This window comes from Scyliorhinus canicula, chromosome 15 (genome assembly GCF_902713615.1).
Source record: "Scyliorhinus canicula chromosome 15, sScyCan1.1, whole genome shotgun sequence".
NCBI classification, from domain to species: domain Eukaryota; kingdom Metazoa; phylum Chordata; class Chondrichthyes; order Carcharhiniformes; family Scyliorhinidae; genus Scyliorhinus; species Scyliorhinus canicula.
In genome coordinates, this window is record NC_052160.1 from 43,123,670 (window position 1) to 43,146,393 (window position 22,724).

General features: G+C 42.9%; 1 protein-coding gene and 1 long non-coding RNA gene across 11 annotated transcripts in view; one reads left to right on the forward strand and one right to left on the reverse strand.

Moving 5' to 3' along the window:
• Window positions 1-22,724, forward strand: part of LOC119978927 (probable helicase with zinc finger domain) — a 607,351-nt gene that overhangs the window by 538,789 nt on the left and 45,838 nt on the right. The window lies entirely within an intron of this gene.
• LOC119978929 lies at window positions 1,441-16,304 on the reverse strand. 2 transcript variants are annotated; one of them, XR_005463601.1, is made up of 3 exons: window positions 16,198-16,304; window positions 13,112-13,196; window positions 1,441-1,679 (listed from the first exon to the last, which is right to left on the reverse strand). It is a non-coding gene; the product is annotated as an uncharacterized LOC119978929 (long non-coding RNA). The 2 variants fall into 2 exon arrangements; XR_005463602.1 differs by lacking the exon at window positions 1,441-1,679 and adding an exon at window positions 8,397-8,465.

Below are 22,724 nucleotides of genomic sequence, written 5' to 3' on the forward strand. Positions count from 1 at the left end.
AAAGATCAGGGAAGTGAGATGAATTGGATAATTACTAAAGAGCTGACACAGGCACGATGAACCAAATGCTCTCCTTCTGTGCTGTATCATTTTCTGATTCTATGAAATTGATGACATCTGTATTCATTAGGATTGTTGATAGCTCCAGTATTATCCCGTATCATATAGAAAAAAGCTCATGTTCAATTATCAAGGCAAACTCAATGGAGAGAACACGTCACAAATGATGCTGTTACATAAAAATAAATCAATATTACTACTGAAGTAAAAGGAAATTATAGTTTCCTTGACTTCTCTAAAAATGCAAATAATATGTATGAATCCCTTTAGGCATCTCTCATCATATACTGCTTTTAATCATGAAGCAGTTACAGGCATGTGATACATGAATAATTCGATCTTGAATGTCAGCCTCTGTTGATAAGAAATTTAATTAATTACATCGGTTTAAAATTTACATGTAGATTCCAAAAGCCTAAAGCAGTATTCTAAACATTTGACATTCAAGTGCTGTAAAAGTAAAGTTGCCATAGTCGCAGATGACCAAAGACTACTTTCCCCTTTTAGGGGGAGAGCTGACTGGTGGTGATTTAACCTCAAGGTCACCTCATCTCAGACAAGGGTCAAGGTTGAGAAGGCGGGCCTTCATGAATAACCTCAGCTAGTACGGGAATTGAACCCACGCTGTTAGCCTTGCTGTGCATCACAAACTAGCTGTCCTGCCAACAGAGCTTGTCAGAGCAGGAAATTATGTAAATGTGGCCTTGATGGGGACTTCCTTGCCAAGACCAGAAAAATTGGCAAAGTGCAGTTAAATAGTGTTGTTGTTCTTAGCGCTGCAGGCACTGAGAAACACCCCGCTATATGTGTCCAAAATGGGACTCTGTTTCTCTCCCATTAAATCATGCCCACCATCATTGTTGCAAGGCTGTAGTGTTATGGACACAGTGCTGCATTTACCTTGTTATAAATGCACAAGATGCTTTGCTCCTAGTACTTGTGTTATGGTTCGGCTGAGTGAGGTGGTTTTTCTACATTACAACAGTGACTACACTTAAAACACACTTCATTAGCTGTAAAACACTTTGAGACATTGGGTAGTCATGAAAACTGCTTCATAAATGCAAATCCTTTCTTTCTTTTAAGCATAGGTCATGGAGCATGGGACCTCAGTATTAATAGTGAGAGTGACAAAGAGCTATGGATTTGTGGGACAGGATTTTCTGATCATAATGCTGAGTTAACCAGGGGACTGTGGAGCTAGGTGCTTCCTCACAGAGAGGAGAGTCATTGCCATTTCATTCTCGCAGCTCTCCCAGTAATATTGGTAGGGGCCACAAGTAAGGTTCCTGATGCCTTGTTAGCTATTAATCATGTGGTGCGGGGGAACCCAATTGGAGAAAGAGTTGAAAAATCACCAACCTTTGAGGGAGATCTTCTAATCCACTTCCATTGTAATTTCCATTGAAATCAGAGATGCTTTCTTGCCTGTTGAATGACTGCAGAATTTTTCCTCCACTACTCTTCATGGAGACCTTTCCAAGAATCAATCAATCTGTGTGTGAAGGAGCGCTTTTTGAACTTTGCTTTTCCACTTTTGTATCTATGCCCAGTTGTCCCGCAGTTATCGTTTAACTTGTAAAAGTACTCCAGGTTACAAGTCATGCTACCGTCGTTCACTAAAAGAAAAGAATTTGAGCACATTAGTGGCTGTTTCACAAATCTGTACCATAGTAGTATTGAGCTATCTGGGAGAGAACAACATCACTTCTGACTAGGATAGTGTCATGTTTGGAAAACCAAATTGTAATTTATAAGCATTTTGCAACTATAGAATCTGTGAAATTATTTTCCTTCAGTTCATATAATTATTTCATTAAAATTACAGTGCCTTCATTTAAAAATATATTTGTATATTTAATTGCAATCAACAGCAGTAATTAGTATTTATACAACCTTCCTCACATGCAGGACAAGTGCTTTATTCTGAGGATGAAAGAAATACAGTTGACTCAGTTTTGTAGAAAAGAAAATTTGCCTGTCAAGAATCCTGCAATAATTCATTTGTTGCTTGGTTGCATAGCCTGATTGACATATCCTGTGGGCCATCCCATTTCATTCTTTATTTGTGTGATTCCAGCAATTAATCAACACTTTGAAATATTTCCAATTTAAATTTTAGCGACTATTAACTTGAAAGGGACAGAGGTTTAATGTTGCTGTCGGGCTGGACAAAAACATACAGCAATATTTTATCTGTTATCTGAAATGACTAATTTTTTTTAAATGGTGTGATTCGAGTAGCAAATAAATGAATGGGATGGCAATTTATTCATGATTTTGCAGTAAGTGCAGCTATTAATTTCAGGTACAGAGGTTCAAATATTTTAAGTGAAATTATTTTGGTCTGCTTTGAGGAATGATTACAACCGCTGATGTCAGCTGCAAAGCACAATGGGATACATGTTTTAATTCTTCTCAATTTCGGAGTATCAGCTGCATTGAATTGCTTAGGGCAATTCAGCAGATGCGGCTGTTTGCGTACAAAAGCACTTTGGTCCAATGTGCTTTGGGGGCTTTCTACTCGCCACAGCTGATGATGAAATCCTGCCATGAACATGAATCAAGATTAGTCCTACATGTTTACCGAGGAATAGCCTAAAGTACCAACAGACCGAGGAGTATTTCTAATCTAATTCAAGGTGAAGACTACGAGGTATTCTAGGATTCATGTTAGCTGCATCATCCCCATATCTTTCCCAATATATGTTATTTTATCCAATAAGAAACTTCAGTGTTCGATTACTTTGGTAATAGGGAAACTGTGTATAATAAGCCTAGCAAATGAAATAACTAAAAAGAATTATATGTAGAAAAGTAGAGAACTGAAGGAAGTAATTTTGTCCATCATTGCATCTGTCAGCTCTTTGAAAGAGCAAAGAATCTACTGTGGTTTGTATACAGCCCTAAAATTCTATTTGGGTCTGTGATGCAGGACAGAACACACACTTCAGTGTGAACAATCTGATGCTTACTGTAATGGAAGCATGTTGCATGACTGTGCCAGATGGGAAACAACAACTTCCAATTCACTCTTTGTGAACACTTCTTTGCCTCTAACTACCAACCATTTCCATCTACCTTTCACCACCTGTACCCTTCATCTTTACTTCAGACTCTGGAATTGAGGAAGGCATGGACATAGTTACCAGGTTAAGGCCGTATGTTCAACTGGCTTTGCCTCCTATGTAACTTATTCTCTTTTATCCTTGTTATGCCTCACTCTTCCTCCAACCCAGCTCCCATCTCCCTATACATGCTACAAGATATATTTATTCCACTATTCCCTCCTGCTTGTAACAGACAGCTTGCCTTTCTTGACCATCATTCCTGGCATTCTTCTCACCCTTTTGAAACTGCTGCTGCCACAACACTTCCTAAATCATCTACCCACAACACTTTTATTCTCACGTGGCCTCTCTCTAGCCTTTCTCTCTTCCCTCTGTCTTTGAATGTATCATTGCATTCCCTTTTCCCATTACTCGCTGTTCGAGTCTCTCCAGTGTAGTTTCAGAACAGTCCTTAACACCAAGTCCACACTGGTCAAAAGCACCATTGATATCCTGTGTGACTGGAGCTTGCTCTATTTTCACATCCTTTTCCATACACTGTGCATAAAGTTAGTTCCATAGCCGGTTAAGCAGCCAATTTGCTGCCAAAATATAAATTGAGATTTGATAAATTAAAAAATAATGAGGGTTATAAAAGAAAGAAAAATTCCACTTTTCATGACTGCAGGACATCTAAAAGCACTTTACAATGAAGAAGTACTTTTGAAGTGTAGTTCCCTATTATGTAGGAAGCACAGCAGCCAATTTAGAGGCATCAAGGTTCCACAAACAGCAATGAGATGAAGACCAAGTAATTAGTATTTTTCCAATGATGTTGGTTGAGGGTTAAATGTTAGCCAGGACACCAAGGAGAACTTCCCTGCTACCCCTCAATTTGATTATTCCAATACACTCCTGGCCACCTTCTATTTTCTATCCTCTATAAACTCAAGGTCATCAAAAACTCTGCTGCCCATGTCCTAACATGCATCAGGATATGTTCACCCATTGTCCCTATGCTTGCTGATTTCCTTACATTGGCTCCCGGTTTAAAATTTAGAGTACCCAATTATTTTTTTCCAATTAAGGGGCAATTTAGCATGGCCAATCCACTGTGAGGCAGCAGGGCTAACTCACTGTGCCACCGTGCTGCCCCGGTGAAGCAATAATTAAGCAACTTCAAAATTTGAATCTTGTTTTCAGATCCCTCCTTGTCTCTGTAATCTTCTCCAATCTGGAACCTTCTGAAACATCTGCACTTCTCAAATTCTGGGCTTTTGTGCATCCCTAATTTTAATTGATCCACCAATGGAGATGATGCCTTCATTTGCCAAGGCACCAACCTCTGAAATTCCCTTTCCAAACCTCTGTGTTTCTACCTCTCTTTCCTTCTTTAAGATACTTCGGAAATCTACCTCTTTGGATCCTCTGCCCTAATATCTCCTTCTATAATTTGGTGTTAAATTCTGTTTAATAACACCTCTGGAAAGTACCTTGAGACATTTCACTGTGTTAAATGTACTGTGTAAATATAATTTGTTATTCTTGTTGCTATTAAATAAATAGTGCCACAGAATCCTTTACATCCATCTGAGTTAGCAGACTAGGCTTCAATTTAAAGTATGAAAAACGGCAGGCAGGATTTTCCAGTCCCCAATGCATGAATCATTGCGGGCAGGAAGCAAAATTTAACCGACCAACAAAAGGTCCAATAACTTTGGAAATTTCTGGTCCCATGGAGGGCAGGACGGAAAAGTCCTACCTGGCACCACTAGCAATGCAGCACTGTGAGGGACAGCTTGGATTGATGGGCTCAAGTCTGTAGAATGAGATTCAACTTGCAGTCTTCTGACTCAGACAAAAAAGGGGGCAGTGTTCTTGAAGTAGATAACGCAAGGAGAAAGTAAATCTAAAATTGTAGCTGGCATTTGTGGGATCACACTGGATGAAGTCTGGCGCCAGGCAGATAAGCAGAACTACGGAATGCGTATGAAAGAGGTTCATTGCCTGGGGACATTTCCCTCTTGGAAAGAGAAGATGGAGGAGTAATATAATGGGATTATTGAAGCTTTGAGGGTTTTGGAGAATTAGAATTTTGTGAAATTTGTCTGCTGTTACAAAATGCAAAAGGGATCAAAATGTCAAATGAATTGTAACCTTAAAAAGGATATCCAGGTAGAAAGAATTTGAAAGAGAGGGTTATAAAAAAAATGAAACAGACTGCAAGACAAAATGGAGGAACAATAAACCATGAACGGGTTCAAAAAGGGACAAAATGAATGGACAGTTTATAGGATGTAGCATAGCTAGATTGAGATTAAAATTAACATTAAAATAATTTTGGGCGATGTTGGATGGGTTAAGTGGATGCACTGGTGATTCTGCCAGGAAACCATACTGTCGTGCTTGGGATCTGTGCTAGTTTGTTAGAAAAACTGAAGTTGGAAGATGCAGGTTAAAAATGAGTGATTTTGGAGAATTCATTTTAAATTGTAGTTAGTGATTTAAGCAGTTCCCTGTGAGAAATTTCATCCCCTCACCCCTTCATCTTAATGACAGTGCAATATAATTCAGTGCATTTGTCACACCCAAGACTTCCACTGAAGAGCAAAATATTGCTTGTGTTAATATTTGAATTGCATTCTTCTTCGAGGCTGTGAAAATCAGTTATAATGTGATCAAATACAGATTTCCAATAATTCACTTTTCATGCAAGCTACCCAGAAGGGTTGGAACTTTATTCTAATTCCCTGACCTATAATTTATTTCCAGAATGCGTTATCATTATTCATTCTTAAACTCTTATTGAGCAATAAATAGGACCTGTCTCTTGGGCACTGAGAGCCGACTATGCATGTTGTGCCACACAGCCTGCACTTGGGTTGCTTCCTACACAGTCCACAGGAAACCCATAGCAACAAGCAACATATCATTCAACAATTGGGGAAAAAAAGGCTTTGACCTTTCCAGATACATTTGTATGACAACACAGCTTGAAAAATATCCTTGTTTTTAATATAAACGTCCATAGATTATAGATCAGCTATGTAACTGTAGTTTCAGTTAAAAATAAAATCCCTTTTACTTTTCAATTGTGTTCTTCCTCTGTGTTGAGCATGGTTGTTTAACCAAGATAGTGGACAGAAAACATGATCCTGCTCCTTTTCGACGTTCTCTTTGATTTTGTCCCCTGCCTCTATTTAATGTCTCCTCCCTAAACCAGAGAGAAGCCTAGTCAAGGCTCTCTAGAGGGCACCTGGGGATCCTATGTGGCTTATGAATTCCAGTGCTGTAGTGCAGCACTGCAATGCATCCACTGGCATTCTGTTTCAATAGTTAGGTTTTTAAATCACTGGATCTGCATTAAGATTGAGCAGATCCAAGTATTCATTATTTTTTAGCAGGAATGTAAGATGGCTTAATTGCACATGAGGTTATCTCACCAGTTCCTGCATCCAAATCCTTTACTTGAATTCCCCTCCCCCAATACCATGGTTGCACAGACTGAATCTGTTTATTTCAGTGGAGAACCTATGTATTGAATTATGTTTAATTACTGCACATTGAGAGTTCATCTGTAGTTTACCCTATTGAGATTAGCTAAACAGTACTCAATTTTCTTTTCAAAAGAACAGACACATTATAGTGAAGTGGGAAAAGATTTCAGTCCCTGTCAAAATAAAAACTGTAGTCCGTGCTTCTGAGAGAGTAATTCTGGAATTATCAACATGCTGTTGTTGAATGTCTGGTTTATATGCTGTGGCAAAGAAATTCTTTCCTTCAGCAGCACTGCCTTTACTGTTCATTTGAGGCATCTTAATTTTCTACATGCACACTAGTTCAGTGATTAATGTCGAAGTAAAATAACCTATTTGTTATGCATACCTGAACCTTTGTAATAAAAATAACCCTAGTTTTATGAGTCTATTTTTCATCAGCCAGTGTGCTGTTGAGAATTGGGAACATAGAATTATTTAACATCCAAACATGACCTTACAATAAGTTATGCAAAGTTTAAATATTTTGAATTGCAGTCAAATGCACTTGAGTGGCAACCCATTACTTGTTAACAGTTTCTTGGATATTTTAGATGAACTATCAATCATCATACTCAGTTCCTTCTCCATCTTTTCTGACTGAACCATGCAGATCAAGAAAAGCCCAGGTTTAATTCAGTGTTCAGTAACCCTTGCTGGAATGTCTTTGCGGTCACTTGGTGTCAATATAGCAAAAATTAGACATTGAGGAACAAAATCTACACATACAAAAGCGATAATAATATAATCTTTATTGTCGCAAGTAGGTTTACATTAACACTGCAATGAAGTTACTGTGAAAAGCCCCTAGTCGCCACATTCCGGTGCCTGTTCGGGAACACGGAGGGAGAATTCAGAATGTCCAAATTACCTAACGGCACGTCTTTCGGGACTTGTGGGAGGAAACCGGAGCACCAGGAGGAAACCCACGCAGACACGGGGAGAACGTTCAGACTCCGCACAAACAGTGACCCAAACGGGAAGCGAACCCGGATCCCTGGTGCTGTGATGCAACAGTGCTAACCACTGTACTGCTGTGCCGCCCTATTGAATGAATGAAAAATCATCGCTCTAACGCTCAACAGTATTTTTACCATATGAAAAACAACTCGGCTTAACATAGTTAGGATTCCTTGCATTACAGAAAGTTTGCGTGTGTTGTATGGGTGGGTTGGACTCCAAGCAGGAAAAAAATAATTTAATGAGGTTGGTGGGGAACTAAAGGCATAGTTGAAGTGATGTTTCTCTCGCAGATATAGGGGTTGCAAGTTTAAATGGAGAAAAGTTCAACGGCAGGGATGCAGTAACTAAGAACTGGCTTTCAATGGTGAAACAAAAAGAGTGCAGGGAAAAGCTATAAACTGAAATCAGAGGAGGTTGTGATATGGTATTTCTGTCAGAAGGTTTCCCAAGATTGTACGGCGAGAGCACAAAGACATTTTAAACAGAAAATTTTAAGGCACAGACAAGAAAGACTGGGGGTGATGGTGGACTGAAAGAATCTTGGTCACAAAGCTCTCCAGCTTATGAATGATGGATTTGGGGAGGGCAGTGAGGAGATCTTTGGAGAAATTTGCCGCAAGATACACATAACAGGTTTGGCAACAGAACAATAACCTGAATTGTTATTCTAGGAAGAATTCAACAAGGGTCAATTTATAAAGGAGAAATAAAAGAATTATGAACTGAAAATGAATGTGCCTGGCTCAAAGTTGAAGGCAAAGGGTGAACTAAAGTTTTGACAAAACGTCTTTGGTCAAACATTATTTTGTTTAACAGTCTGTTCTAATTATCTTTTCATTGATGTTTAGTCTTCATGCTGAAAAACAATTAATACAGGATTATATTAGTTTTTCCTTTTTAAAGTTATTTGAGGTCCTGAAAATACTTCATTTGTGGTCTGCCTGTGTAGACTACCTCAATGCTTTATGAGTTGAAATTCTGTTGGCTTTAGATTTAAATATATTATTATGCACAGAATGTGAAAGTACTATGTATAAATGTGTGTTCTCATAACATAACAGGCAATGAGTGTCAGCTATCATTTAATGTGGATAAAGACAATGCCATGAGCTTGGGATGGAATAATAAACCATGGCAGGAGAAGCTAAATAATATTATTGTGCAGGGCATGACACAAAGAAGTGGTAGTGTTTTTTGACTTTTACAATCTTTGTTTCACGCATGATCGTAATTATTCATAAAAGACATCAGGAATCATAGAATTTACAGTTCCGAAGGAGGCCACTCAGCCCATCGAGTCTGCACCGGCCCTTGGAATGGTAACCCTACTCAAGCCCCACGCCTCCACCCGATCCCTCTTTATCCCCGTAACCCAGTAACCCCACCTAACCTTTTTTGGACACTAAGGGCAATTTAGCATGGCCAATCCACCTAACCTGCACATCTTTGGACTGTGGGAGGAAACCGGAGCACTCGGAGGAAACTCATGCACACACGGGGAGAACATGCAGACTCCAGAAAGAGATTAGAGTTGATAAATGCAGATGAAAAATTATTACAAGCAACAATGGGCCAAATGGCTATCTTCTATGCTGTACTTTCTATAGCTCCATAAAGTTTGAATTCCACTGAATCCTATAAAAGTAATTTGTTTTCAGTGGTGATTTAAAGCCCTGTAACAAAGCACTGTAACTTAAGACTGTGAGATATAATATATAATAACATTTTCAGTGTGGTTTCCAATTGGACCACGTGCTTTTCTTGCTCAGGGCCTAGCTTATATTTTCGGCTGCTTCTTTGATGTTTGCTGTCTTGGGCTTATTCTTGCATAGTGCAGACCTACAGTTGGCTGGGCAACCAAGCCAAGGGTTTAACCTCATTGTGGGAAGAAACAACTTAGCTGCAAGTTGGAATATTTAGACTGCCATACCGAACATTTAAATGGCAATGAACTAAAACCAGTTAAAAGTGTACTTGTGTTTGGAGCTTGGGTTCAGGTTAAATTTCCCCTACAAAATCATTAGATATGGTGAAAATAAAAATAACTTCTGGTTGATGCCGTTTTCAAAATTAAACAAAAATGCTGTATATGAAATGATTGATGTATTCCCTGACCATGCCTCGCCATGTGCAAGATGTCTTTTTATTTAAACACCATGGGCGGGATTCTGTGACCCTGAGGCTAAGTGTTGACGCCGTCGGAAATGACGGCGGCGTCAGCAGGGCCTCAGGATCAGCAATTCTGGCCCCTACAGGGGGCCAGCAGGGTACTGGAGCGGTTCACGCTGCTCCAAATGCTGATCCCGTCGTCAACTGGACGCCGCGGGATCTGCATATGCGCAGTGGCATCAGCGCGCATTGGCTTCCTTCAACGCACCAGCCCTGATGCAGCATGGCGCAGGGCTCCAGGGGCTGGTGCGGAAGAAAGGAGGCCCCCAGTCAGAGAGGCCGGCCGCCGATCGGTGGGCCCCGATCGCGGGCCAGGCCACATCGGAGGCCCCCCCCCACACCCCTACAGACTGCCCCCCGACCCTTCCACGCCGAGTTCCCGCTGGTTGAGGGCAGGTGTGGACCGCGCCAGCAGGACTTGGCTTTTTACGATGACCGCTCGGCCATCCCAGGCCGAGAATCGGCGGCCCTGCTGCATGGAGAGCGGCCCCCGACCGGCGGTGCGCCAAACACGCCGCCGCCTATGGCGCCGATTCTCTGCTCTGCGGAGAATCACGTGCTGACAGCGTGGCGCGATTTGTGCCGGTCGCAGAGATTCTCCGGCCCATGTACTGGGAAAAATGCCTGGAGGTTAAAGGATTATATTGGAATTATTGGGCACAATTTAATGTCTGAATTGCAATTGAGCAAGAGTGCGAAGTGGCCGTTAGATTGTAGAAGAGGGCAAAATCGAGAACCATGCCACGCACCAATTTGTGATCTAACTGGCCAGCTCCGTTGGCAAAATCAGGATCCTGCCATGGTGTAGCATGAAAACTATAATCACCACTTAAGGCCAATCTCCATACTATTAACAGGAAAGACCCCGATCTAATGGCCTCCCATCCTCCCATGATCTAACCGCCTTCTCAGCAAGTTGTCATGTAGGCGCCAATTAGTACACTTTTATAAAAGCATGAAGCTTGCAGAATAGCTGCTGTAGGGACCCGAGGAGTTGAGTAGTCATCTTCTCTCCAAGGGGCACCAGGGTTGTTGCCCTGGTGCTCGAGGTTGGGGGGGGGGGGGGGGGGAGAGAGAGATCCCCTGGGGGGCCACCCTCTGTTATGGTGGGCCGCTATCGGGGGTGGGGGGCGCCCCTGGGCTGGGACAGGGGGTAGGTGCCTCAGCGACTAGGGGTCCACCATGCCACCCCTAGATAGTGTGTACCCATTACCAGGGCAACCTCAGCCCCTGCCTGTCTGTCAGTCCTGCCGACCACCAGTAACTCCTGCTGACCGTGGAGGCCTCTGGCCTCCAGCTACAAGCTAATGCTAATACGGAATTGGCAATCGTAGTTAAGTGAGCACTTCACAGCTCCCAAGCGGATTCCCATGGGTAGGCGGGCCATGTAGCAGGTGGGGGTTATTGACTAGCATCCCAATCAGATCGTGATGCTTGTGCATTATGCCTGGGCACTGCAGGAAGCAACACCACGCAGCCACGCAGTGTATGTACGCAGCGGCTAGCATCCATACACCCAGGGACTGCGCCCCAGCACCAGGGACATCTCCGTGACCAGAGGGTGCATGTGTGCACCGGTGAGGGGACCAGCACCCAGACTAGGTAACATTACATGTAGGTGTCTGGTGTACAGTGTCCAGGGTGCATGGGCTGGCTGTGTCAGATGGCAATGGGTATTGGAGGGTCCCAGGATGGAAGACCCGCTGGTCACCTGTCTCAAACCCTCTCCAATTCCTTACAGATTTTACACGAAATGGGTGATATCTTGGATCCCGTGGACCCAGCCACCCATCAGGCCAGGGAGGAACCCAGAGGGGGGAGGCCAGCGATTGCCCAAGGTGTACAAGCATCGCTGGTCTTTTGGACGGTGCTGCCCCTGTGCCATGTCCTCGCGGACTTGGCACTACGTGGAGAAGGAGGATATCCGCTTGCGGCCATCAAGGTCACCGCAGACCTGAGCCACAGCCCTGAACTTTGTTGCCTCAGGATCATTCTGAACTCGAGTGGTGCCTTGTGTGGCATCTCACAATCTATAGCCCACAGGTGCATCCGTGAGGTCACAGATGCCGTGTTTGCCTGGGCAGCAAACTATCTAAACTTTGACCTGGACCAGGCCCAACAAGATGCCCGGGCAGTAGGGTTCTCCACCATCTCCGGGATGCCCCAGGTCCGGGGTTAATAGATGGCACGCATGCCGCCTTGTGCTCACTGGTCCGTAGTGACTACCCTACATCAATGGGAAGGGGTTCCACCCCCTGAACGTCCAGCCCGTGCGACCACCACCTGAAGATCATGCACATATGTGCACACTTCCCAGCTATATCCTGGGGAAGTCGGTCATCCCCAGTCTCTTTGAGGACTACCCCAAGATGGCCAGTTGGCTCTTGGGGAACTTGGCGGTACCGCTGAGGAACTGGCTAATGACCTCAGGCCGGTGGCCGATGCGGAGACCCGATACAACGAGGCCCATGCAGTCACCCAGGCTGTTATTGAGCAGTGAATGGACTCCTCAAAAAGCGTTTCCGATGTCTCAACTGCTCTGGTGATGCACTGCAGTACACCTTCCAGAGGATCACCCACTCTGTGGTGCTCAAATGTGCCCTCCAGAACCTGGCACAGCAGCGGGTTGACATGAAGGGGAGGAACCTGTGGCCACCTCCCAGGAGGAGGAGGGGGCGCCGGAACAGGAGGGGTTGGAGGATGGAGGACAAGCCCGGGGAGAACCCGCAGGACCAATGGCGGACAGGCGGCAGCAGCAAGGTCAAGCAAACCCAGAGGCCCAGGGTGGCCCTCATCCTTGCCCACTTCACGTTGGACATGGCCTCATCCGTCATCGGACCAATTACCCCCCCCCCCCCCCCCCCCCCCCCCCTTCCTCTCACTCTCTTCCCCCTTCCCTTTACCGTTATGTGAGGTTTGCTCTGCAGGATTGGTTTAAGTGCTGCTCCCCCTTGTTAGTGGGGAGCTGGCAGGCGCGGTCCAGTGAATTAACTGGAGGAACCATAATTTGTGGCATGAGGCCAGTGGGGTCTCTTTAAGTGGACCAATTAACATTTGATACTGGTGATGGCCTCAGAGTGCCGAGCGGCAGGAAGCTTGCAAAAGTTCCCACTCGCTAACGCACTTTTCCATTAAATCGCGCCCTCGCTGTATAATGCAAATTGTACAGGAATCTTGAAATCCCTTCTCACGAAATGGGAGACTGTATCATGAGTATGTTGATATATCCTTTTCACTCTCACCACCATCATTCCTGGTGAATTGTGGACTTGGTATAATGTATGAAGGTTATTGCTGCCAAATGCAGTTTAATGAAATAAATGATAGTTGTACCTTGAAGGAATGATGATCTGAGTTCATTTCAGGAGCAGGAACTCCATGATCTGCTGGCAGCAGCTGCTTTTCTCTGTGCTTAACTCTGTAATTAGATTCAAGTATCATATTAATCATGCTGACTTTTATGTGTCTGCATGCTGCTAATTCCTATTTACACATCATGGCATGTTTATTTGGTTAACTTAGCATAACTTTTGCACAGGATGCGTTTCACTTGAGAACTGATTTTGAAACTGTTAAAAACAAACTGCGCATCTTTTCAATGTTGTCTGAATGAATACATTTTTGTGTTAATCCATATTTCTGCTTTTAATCAGTTTGACTCATTTTAAGAAGTTTCCCAGATTTAAAATAATTCTATTTGTTTCCCTGATCCCTAACTTAGTTGTAGTGGGATACATCACAACTGAGGAAAGAGAAAACAAGGACAGGTAAATCCCAAATGTAGTTAATGCCAATTTAACGGAAATGCCAGTTTTACAGAATGAAAGTGATTGGGTTGCAAATAATTGTAACAAGCTTGCGTATTTGGGGTATTATTTTGGTTTATTTTTTGGATCAATTACACTGAAGCGTTCTCTTGTGGAAATTATTTTATGTAATCGTTTGTTGCTTCCTCTTTGATTGGTCTTGCACTTTAAATAAATCCATTCTTTGACCATACCATTGTTCTTTGATTATTTTTCTATAATTCTATGGGTGAACTACACAATATCGGTTTTAAGGAAAATCCTTTTTTCTGGAAAGAACTCAGCCCTGACCCATTTCGTAAAAACGGGATTGATTTACCTGTCAAAACCCTTCCACTAGGAGATGTGCATCTCTTAAAAGATATCCTTCCCCATCTTATAGGTGAATTGTTTGATTTCAGCTTCACATTACATCCTGGCTTAGGTTTAACTGAGATGAATGACAGTTTCATCTTTCTCCCATGCAAACCGTCAAGATATTTGGGATTGTAAGGGGAGGAGCTATCCATTATAGGGTATTATGCCTAATATAGGCAAGAAATCAGGTGGAGAGCAATGCTGTTTGAGGTTTGTCCAGTTGCTCTTTCCTATGGAGTAGTGAATCACCATTGTACCAAGGCACAAGGATGGTGCTCCTTAAATTATTATCGACTTGATCAACAGAACCAGTGCAGAAGAGCGTGTGGGCTTTCTCCAAATATATTTACAGTTAAAGATTAATTTGGTCACCCTTCGTAATCTCTCCTCCCAAGACTTAGCACATTACATGGCAGATGTGACCAAGACAGCCAAAGACATATCCCATGGATTTCACAGCAACCCACTCACACACCAATAACCATTGTGAGTCACAAAATCTCATTAAAATTCTGTCCCCCTCATGGGGGATTTCAACTCTTCACTTTCGAATATTTAGCTTCTGAATTGCCTGAAAAGCTGCTCCAACTCAGACTGCCTCAATGACTGCTCACTTCCCAATGATTCAGCCTGTTCTCTTGAAACTGCGTTCCACAGAATTCACAAAGCTGCAGTCCCGCCTCTAATTACCAGTATGCTTCCAAATCTTTTTCAGACCACTAGCTTCACTAGGCTGGCACTACCCCTGGGTTTCTGCAAACCCCAGTCTCCCAGCTACACAGAACTATAAATGGCACCCAGGACTTCTCTGATCCCTAACGTCCTGGCATGGAACCAGTGACCTTCTGCCACCTTCTCAGTTCACCAGGACTTCTCTCAGCCTAGCTGCCTGGAACCTACTAACAACTCTGAGGGCTTCTCTGTGAGCTGCAAACCACACAAGGTCCTGTTATGATTCAAGTTGGTGTCACTACTGGACAGGAAGATCTCAGAATGGAACCCTGGCTCAGAAGATCATAACGTTGAACATTTTTTCAGAATACATGGAGGTACAGAGCCACAAGACTGCCAATTAATTTATAACAACAAGAAAATACATTTATTAACATGAAAAGTTTGATTATAATACCATACTCTTTCATTCCCCTTTATCTTCACAAATGTACACCCATTTCAAGGATAATACGCAATCTGAAACCAAATGGCGGATGCCACTCAATTAATCTTCCATGGATTTTTCCTTAAACTCCACCCAGAAGGTTGTCACATGAGTGTTTCCGACTCCATTTAAAAAAAACACGCTTTAAAATCTTTTTTAAGACAATGCTTTCCTTCAGCTATTTTCATCTTGGATCCACCTCCAAATTTCTACCTCTCCTTTCAAGATTTATTTGTCTTGAAAGCTCTTACAAAAAGTCTGAGATCCAGCCATTGATTGCTCCACAGTTACTTCACCTATCGTTTCTTGTGTCCATGGTGAGATATTACAAACTTTAGGACTACTTCAATATCTTTCTGGCTTTTCATTAGCCAACTCCTTCTCAGCTCTGTCTGTGGCTTCAATGAACAGTAAATACCCTGTTCTAGTTTTAGTTTCCCCTGTTCCTTTAACTTTAAACTTCCTCTAAATGTCTTTTCATTTCTCTAGTTTCCATAACTAACTGAACTTCAGGTTTCTTGCCTTTTTTGCCCCATGTATGGATTTTCTTCGAACAAAGCTGTGAGAGATGTTCCCTCTCTCCCTTCGAATATCCTTCTCCTCTGGCTTTTAGTGAAAACTCGACTCAAAAAGGCCTTCTCCCTAAAAGTGCCCCGGTTCCTGAGAAACATCTCTATCCTCTTCCAAGCTCGTGTTTACTTTTCCCATCATAAACTCTCTCAGCACAATAGAAACATTGAGCAAGGTCCTTTGGCTGTTCACACCGGCGGGATCTTCTGGTCTCGCCGATGGCACCCCCCCCGCCATGTATTTCTCAACGGTGTGGGATGGATTCAGAGCAAAGTCCCATTGACGGCAGCGGGAGCAGGTGATCATGCTGCCAGCCAATGGTGGTCAGCCTCCCGCCACCGAGGGAGGCCAGAGAATCTCCACCACTGTTTAACCAAATCCAAAGCCTCCATATATGCAAACATCTTTGTTTCACATGAATATCACTAGAGTTTTACCCTTTTCTACCCAAAACCACTAAATTAAACCAATTTAAATTTATACCTTATTTCTAATATTTAATAATAGATATATTTCATTTAAACCACCTGTTTTCCTGACGGTCCAAACTGCAACCAACTCCTGACCAGCAAACATACAGATAAACTAAACCAGAGAATCTTCTTAAACTCCACCCACCTCCATGATGATGGAGGCTTTCATGAATGCTTTCCACTTATTTAGTTCTAACTCACGAAACCAAACACCTCTCTGACTGTACCTCTTTGCAAGAAGCGTATATACATCTTGACTCCAGTTTTCTCGCTAAGTAAGCCCACCTGCTGTTTTATGGTTTCTATTCTCACTCTAGTAAACAAACATGGGCAACCTTCTGAACTGCAATTTTCTTTTAGGTGTTCTGGCAATTTCTAAAGACCAGAATTTAGTTACCTTATGTTCACAAGAATGATTTTCCGAGAATTAAACATTACCTCTAAAATATTAACTTCATTCATGAACCAGGTATTCGTCACAGTGTTACGGATTTGTTTATAGTGGATCTGGAGTATCACCAGTCTAAAGTCATGAAATGAAATACACATACAACTTTACCAGCTGTTGACTGATCCAAATGCACTCTTGACCTATGCCTATGCTGAAACAGCATGTGTCCAGCCATCCCTAGAGATCATGGGCAGCTGTCTTAGCATCTGACATGATCTGTAACATGTGCTAACCCCTGCCACCCAGACTAAGGATACACTGAGTACACATTTTTTAGTAAATTATTTACTATATGCTGTGGAACTAAAAGACTGTTGTTTGAAGCAATCCCAATTCCACAATCACTCCCTTTCTCAGCTGTTAACTCAACTTGCAATATTATGGCACTGAGAATTTAAAGCATTGCAAAATGGAAACAGAGAGCCTTGGTGGGGTTGATTAAGAAAGGTGACAAAATTAATTTTTAACTGTAAATATTTGGGAGAAGGCCCATAGTGTTCCTCTTTGGGCCAGCTGTAGAATTATAGTCTGGTTTGATGCCTCAATAACTCTCAAAATGCAACTTCCAGACACCCAACAAACAGCCATAAACTTAAATCATAGACTACTTTTGCTGCAGCTTTCGTATTTGTTAATTACCTGACAATGTGCTGATTTCCAAATTATCATCCTAAATTTACAAAATTGCCATAACCTTGTGCCCATCCTAATGATGCAACTTCATTGTGGGGCTCCATCCTAAGTCTCTCGCTTTGATCTTTTAACTGTGCTCTGCTGCATGTCATCCCTCTCCCTCTCTGCTCCACTATTCCTGCATGCCCAGTGTTTTGAATTATCTCCCTAACCCTTGCACCTTGCTTCATTGCTCCCAATTTTCAAAAGCTGACACAAAATCACTCTCTGAAACCAAGCCTTCAGTCTTCTCCTCTAACCCTTCTAACTCCGTTCTCCATGAAGTGAATTTGTATATTTGCAAGAATTTTGATATGTTATTGTAAATTGTTGAATTAATTGACGGAAATCTGTTGTGCATGATTTGCGGATTATATTGAGGTAGATCATGAATTCTGCAAAATGCTAATTTTCCTTTTTAATATTGGGTAGTCGGGCTAGGATGGTTACATTTGGTGATACGATGTTATGACATAAATAGCTGATGATTATTTCAAGGGTATTTATTAGGAGATAAATAGCTGATGGTCATATTGAGGGTAATGATAGTTACTTGAGTAGTTGATGGTTACATTGTTTTGTAGAAGTTGGTTAGGCTGGGTGTAGGGACATAGAGATTACTAGACGTAAAATAAGAGACCATGGTACATATAGTGCGCCTCCTACCATCCTTGTCGTTGAATAATATGATAAAGGAGATACTGACTAAGGCCGGCACAATAGCACAGTGGTTAGCACTGTTGCTTCACAGCGCCAGGGACCTGGGTTCGATACCAGGCTTGGGTTACTGTGCGGAGTCTGCACATTCTCTCCGTGGGTTTCCTCTGGGTGCTGCCATTTCCTCCCACAAGTCCTGAAACATGTGCTTGTTAGGTTATTCTGAATACTCCCTCGGTGTACCCGAACAGGTGTTGGAGTGTGGCGACTAGGGAATTTTCACAGTAACTTCATTGCAATGTTAACCTACTTGTGACACTAATAAAGATTATTGTTATTATCATAGCAATCAAGCTCGAGCATTAAGCCCAGACGCGAACCAAGGAAAACCTTGGTGATGAAGAACTTTGGAAACCAAAGTTTCAAGACCGCCTGATCATCCCAACCGTGCTAGAATCTCCACCAGTTTGAAGCAGCACGACCCAAACGTTCCATGCAGAGCATGCACAAGTCAGCTCCCTTGTGTCAGCTCACATGCAAATAAAATTTATAGGGGCTACACATTCAAACAAATAGCATGTGCACTCCCAAAAAAGTACATTGTTCACCACATCTCCATAAGACATAGGAGCAGAATTAGGCCACTCGGCCTATTGAGTCTGCTCTGCCATTCAATCATGGCTGATATTTTCTCATCCCCATTCTCCTGCCTTCTTCCCATAACCCCTGATCCCGTTATTAATCAAGAACCTATCTTATCTCTGTCTTAAAGACACTCAGTGATTTGGTTTCCACATCCTTCTGCGGCAAAGAGTTCCACAGATTCACCACCCTCTGGCTGAAGAAATTCCTCCTCATCTCTGTTTTAAAGGATCCCCGTTAGTCTGAGATTGTGTCCTCTGGTTCTAGTTTTTCCTACAAGTGGAAACATCCCACGTCCACTCTATCCAGGCCTCGCTGTATCCTGTAAGTTTCAATAAGATCTCCCCTCATCCTTCTAAACTTAAACGAGTGCAGACCCAGAGTCCTCAACCGTTCCTCATACGACAAGCTCTTCATTCCAGGGATCATTCTTGTGACCCTCCTCTGGACCCTTTCCAAGGCCAGCACATCCTTCCTTAGATATGGGGCCCAAAACTGCTCACAATACTCCAAATGGGGTCTGACCAGAGCCTTATACAACCTCAGAAGTACATCCCTGGTCTTGTATTCTAGCCCTCATGACATGAATGCTAACATTGCATTTTCCTTCTTAACTGCCAACTGAACCTGCATGTTAACCTAAAGAGAATCATGAACAAGGACTCCCAAGTCCCTTTGTGTTGCTGATTTCCGAAGCATTTCCCCATTTAGAAAATAGTCTATGCCTAAATTCCTCTTTCCGAAGTGTATAACCTCACACTGTTCCACATTGTATTTTATTTGCCACTTCATTGCCCACTCTCCTATCTTGTCCAAATCCTTCTGCAGCCCCTTTGCTTCCTCAATAGTACCTGTCCCTCTACATATCTTTGTATCATCTGCAAGCTTAGCAGCAGTGCCTTCAGTTCCTTCTTCCAGATCATTAATGTATATTGTGAAAAGTTGTAGTCCCAGCACAGACCCGTGAGGCACACCACTAGTCTTTGGCTGCCATCTTGAAAAATACCCCTTTATCCCCACTCTCTGCCTTCTGCCAGTCAGCCAATCCTCTATCCATGCCAGGACCTTACCCTTAACACCATGGGCTCTTAACTTATTTAACGGTCTCTTATGCGGCACCCTGATATCACCCCCAGCACGATATCACCCCCTCCCCGATTATAATAATAATCACCTTTTTACATTGCATTTTCCTTCTTAACTTCGACAACCCGAACACGTGCAGGGTAGATGGATTGGCCATGCTAAATTGCTCCTTAATTGGAATAAATTAATTGGGTACTCAAAATTTTTTTTAAGTTTAAAAAAAAATCAGATATACAGTTTTGGATACTGTTGAAAGAGAAGGCTTACCAAGGGAAGGCAGCAGCAGCCAGGTTCATGGCACCGTGACTGGCTCTGCTGCACAGGAGGGCAGGAAGAAGAATGGCAGGGCTATACTGATCAGGTGCTCAATCATAAAGGGAATAGACAGGCGGGTCTACGGATGCAATCGAGACTCCAGGATGCAATTTAGACTCCTGGTGCAAGGGTCAAGAATGTCTCGGAGCGGCTGCAGGATATTCTGCAGGGTGGGGGGGGGGGGGGGGGTGAACAGCCAGCTGCCATGGTGCATATAGGCACCAACGATATAGGTATAAAATGGGATGAAGTCCTACAAGCTAAATTTAGGGAGTTAGGAGTTTAACTAAAAAGTAGGACCTCAAGGTAGTAATCACAGGATTGCTACCAGTGCCACAAGCTAATCAGAGTAGGAATGTCACGATAGATAGGATGAATGTGTGGCTCGAGAGATGGCGCAAGAGAGAGGGATTCAAATTTCTGGGACATTGGAACCGGTTCTGGGGAGATGGGAACCGGATGGTCTGCACCTGGGCAGGACTAGAACCAATGTCCTGGGGGGGGGTGTTTGCTAGCGCTGTTGGGGAGGGTTTAAACTAAAGTGGCAGGGGATGGGAAGCAATGCAGGAAGTCAGAGGGAATTAAAACGGGGACAGAAACCAAACGCAGTAAGGGGGAAAGTGTAAGGCAGAGAAGCCATAGCCAAAAATAAAAAGGGCCACAGTACAGAGTACAGTGACTGAGGACAGTTCAGTGAATAGGCCCAGTAATAATAAAAGGAATGAAACGGGAAGTAAAAACAAATGGAAAGCGAAGCAGCAGGTTATGACATGAAGATATAAATTCAACGATAAGGAGAATTAGGAGAAAAGTTAAAAGAAAAAATAACTTAGGAGAGATTACTGATAGAGGTGGCAAGATTCAAAACGGAGGTATAAAAGCAGCATAAGGGTACTTTACCTGAATGCTCATAGTATTCGGAATAAGGTAAAAGAGTTGCTGGCACAAATCATCATGATTGTCTATGATTTAGTGGCCATTACTGAAACATGATTAAAGCATGGTCATGACTGGGAGTTAAATGTCCACGGGTATCTAACTATTCGGAGGGACAGAGTGGATGTTAAGGGAGGTGGTGTAGCTTTGTTATTTAAGGATGACATCCAGGCAGTAGTGAGGGATGACATTGGTGCTATGGAGGATAAGGTTGAATCCATTTGGGTGGAAATCCGGAATAGTAAGGTGGAAAAGTCACAATAGGAGTAGTCTATAGGCCACAAATAGTAACATTACTGTGGGGCGGGCAATAAACAAAGAAATAACTGATGCATGTAGAAATGGTGCAGCAGTTATCATGGAGGATTTTAATCTACATGTCGATTGGTTTAATCAGGTCGGTCAAGGCAGCCTTGAGAGGGAGTTTATAGAATGTATCCGCAATAGTTTCCGAGAGCAATATGTAATGGAACCTATGAGGGAACAAGCTCCTAGATCTAGTAGTGTGTAATGAGACAGGATTAATTAATGATCTCATAGTTAGGGATCCTCTCAGAAGGAGCGATCACAATATGGTGAAATTTAAAATACAGGTGGAGGGTGAGAAGGTAAAATCAAACACTCGTGTTTGTGCATAAACAAAGGAGATTACAATGGGATGAGAGAAGAACTGGCTAAGGTAGACTGGGAAACTTTATCGTGAAACAGTTGAAGAACAGTGGAGAACTTTCCAAGCTATTTTTCACAGTGCTCAGCAAAAGTTTATACCAACAAAAAGGAAGGACAGTAGGAAGAGGGAAAATCAACTGTGGATATCTAAGGAAATAAGGGAGAGTATCAAATGAAGGAAAAAGCATACAAATGGCAAAGATTAGTGGGAGACTAGAGGATTGGGAAATATTTAGGGGGCAACAGAAAGTTCCTAAAAAAGCTAGAAAGAAGAATAAGATAGATTATGAGAGTAAACTTGCTCAGAATATAAAAACATAGTAAAAGTTCTACAAATATATAAGACATAAAAGAGAGGCTAAGGTAAATATTGGGCCTTTAGAGGATGAGAAGGGAGATTTAATAATGGGAGATGAGGAAATGGCTGAGGAACTGAACGGGTTTTTTGGGTCGGTCTTCACAGTGGAAGGCACAAATAACATGCCAGTGACTGATGGAAATGAGGATATGATGGGTGAGGACCTTGAGAGGATTGTTATCACTGAGGAGGGAGTGATGGGCAAGCTAATGGGGCTAAAGGTAGACAAGTCTCCTGGCCCTGATGGAATGCATCCCAGAGTGCTGAAAGAGATGGCTAGGGAAATTGCAAATGCACTCGTGATAATTTACCAAAATTCACTAAACTCTGGGGTTATGCCGGCGGATTGGAAATTAGCAAATGTGACACCACTGTTTAAAAAAAGAGGTAGGCAGAAAGTGGATAATTAAAGTCCAGTTAGCTCAACTTCAGTAGTAGGGAAGATGCTGGAATCTTTCATCAAGGAAGAAATAGCGAAGCATCTGGATGGAAATTGTCCCATTGGCCCGGTCCAATCACACGCATGCAAAAATTGCAGCTTGGCACCCTGGCAGTGCCTCTTTGAGCTGGCATCTGCAACCTGGGTGCCAGGTGGCACTGCCAGTGCACCCAGGTAGCACCAGTAGTGTCAGGGCACCACCCTGCCCAAAGGGCATGCAGCTGGGGGCATCTTATCTCCTTGGAGAGCTCCACAAGTACCGTTCTATCTTGTCCAATACCAAATGGCGCTCGCCCGAGGTGAAGGGATTGAATCCCAAAGCCTCAGGTACCTTGGGAATCTGCACATTAGAGTAA